Source organism: Penaeus vannamei, chromosome 4, assembly GCF_042767895.1.
Source record: "Penaeus vannamei isolate JL-2024 chromosome 4, ASM4276789v1, whole genome shotgun sequence".
NCBI lineage: Eukaryota > Metazoa > Arthropoda > Malacostraca > Decapoda > Penaeidae > Penaeus > Penaeus vannamei.
The window spans coordinates 28,688,363-28,690,779 of record NC_091552.1 but is presented as its reverse complement, the minus strand read 5'-3'; positions in this window follow the sequence as shown (position 1 = coordinate 28,690,779).

Genomic DNA, 2,417 nt, shown 5'->3' with positions numbered 1-2,417 from the left:
AAAGGAGAGAGAGAGAGAGAGGGGGGGGGGAGATAGAAAGATTGATAGAGAGAGAGAGAGAGAGAGAGAGAGAGAGAGAGAGAGAGAGAGAGAGAGAGAGAGAGGGAGAGAGAGAGAGGGAGAGGGAGAGGGAGAGGGAGAGGGAGAGGGAGAGAGAGAAAGAGAGGGAGAAGGAGAAGGAGAAGGAGAAGGAGAGGGAGAGAGAGAGGGAGAGGAGAGTGAGAGAGAGAGAGAGAGAGAGAGAGAGAGAGAGAGAGAGAGAGAGAGAGAGAGAGAAGAGAGAGAGAGAGAAGAAAGAAGAAAGAGAGAGAGAGAGAGAGAGAGAAGAAAGAAGAAAGAGAGAGAGAGAGGGAGAGAGAGAGAGAGAGAGAGAGAGAGAGAGAGAGAGAGAGAGAGAGAGAGGGGGGGGGGGGGAGATAGATAGATAGATAGATAGAGAGAGAGAGAGAGAGAGAGAGAGAGGTAGGGAGAGAGAGAGAGAGAGGTAGGGAGAGAGAGAGAGAGAGAGAGAGAGAGAGAGAGAGAGAGAGAGAGAGAAACTAAGTCAGAGATATATGCAGAGGGAGAGCGAGGGGGAGGAGGAGGGAGGAAGCGAGGAAGAGAGAGAGAGAGAAAGAGAGAGGGAGGGGGGCGAGAGGGCGAGAGAAAGAAATGGAAGGGGGCGGGAGGGAGAGAGAAAGAGATAGGGAAGTGGGCGAAAGGGAGAGAGAGGGAGAGAGCGAGAGAGAGAAACAGAGGGGGGGGGAGATAGAGAGAGGTGGAGAGGGAGAGAGGAAGAGAGGGCGCGACGGAGGAAGCGATGGAAAAGAGACAGTGAAAAAAGAGTGAGAGAGAGAAAGAGGGGGATGGGGTATAGAGAGGGTTAGATAGAGAGAGTGAGGTAAGGAGAGAGACAGAGAGAGAGAGAGGGTGGGGGTGAGATAAAGAAAGAGAGAGGGGGAAATACTAAAAGGGCTGGATGGAGGACGAGATGAAGAGAGAAAAAGAGAGAGACAGAGGGAGGGAAGAAGAGAAGGGGGGGGGGGTGATAGACAGATGGAGAGAAATATTGGGAGGATTGAGAGATACATAGAGTATCAGAGAAAGAGTTAGGGAGAGAAATACAGAGAATGAGAGAGAGACCGAAAGAGAGGGGCGGAGAGGGAGGGGAGAGTCACATATAAATAAATAGATAGAGAGAGAGAGAGGGTGTGTAAATAACAGAGAGAGAGAGAGAGAGAGAGAGAGAGAGAGAGAGAGAGAGAGAGAGAGAGAGAGAGAGAGAGAGAGAGAGAGAGAGAGAGAGAGAGAGAGAGAGAATGTATCGAAGATTAATCGATTTTTTTCGATACATCTTGATAAAAAATTCGCTTGCGATACCGATAAAACGACATTGTTATCGAGTACATCGCGATGCTGCCCAACTCTGTATGTGTGCATACATATATGTATATATGAATATATATGTATATATATATATATATATATATATATATATATATATATATATATATATATATATATATATATATATATATATATATATCATCATCATCATCATCATCATCTTCAACCTGAGTCAATCCACTGCAGGACGTAGGCCTCTCCCATTCTTTTCCAGGTTTCCCTGTCTTGCGATGTTTGTTTCCAGTTTTGGCCCCCAAATTTCGCTATTTCGTCGCGCCATCGTGTCATTGGTCTGGCTCTTGGCCTCCTTAAGTTATTTATAGTCCAGTCTGTTACTTTCTTTGTCCATCTGTCGTCTTGTCTCCGACATACATGCCCTGCCCATTGCCATTTCTTCTTTTTAATGCTCTTGAGTATATCTTCTACCTTCGTCTGTTCTCTGATCCACGTCGCCCTCTTCCGATCTCTCAGGCTAATTCCCATCATCGATCTTTCCATCCCTCTCTGGGCGCTTATTAGTTTCCTCTCCATTAACCTGGTTGTAGTCCATGTTTCTGACCCATAGGTCATAACTGGGAGGACGCATTGATTAAAGACTTTTCTTTTTAAGCACAATGGCAAGGAACCTCTTAGTGTGCTACTGTGCCTGCCGAAGGCACTCCAGCCTAGACTGATTCGTCGCTTTATTTCCTGTTCACTAGATGTGCCTGTCTGCACGAGTTGTCCTAGGTATATATACCTGTCTACTACCTCTAGTGCTTCGCCTTGTACATGTATTTGTTTGAGTGGGACTCTGCTGTTGAACATAACCTTAGTCTTTTTCTTGTTCATCTTAAGTCCGACTTTTAGGCTTTCTCTATTCAGATCGTTTATTAATTGCTGCAGTTCATCAGCTGATTCACTAAGGAGAACAATGTCGTCTGCAAATCTTAGGTTGTTTAGGTGTTCGTCTCCTATTTTGATACCCTTCCCTTCCCATTCTAGTTTCTTGAATATTTCCTCGAGGCAGGCTGTAAACAGCTTTGGTGAGA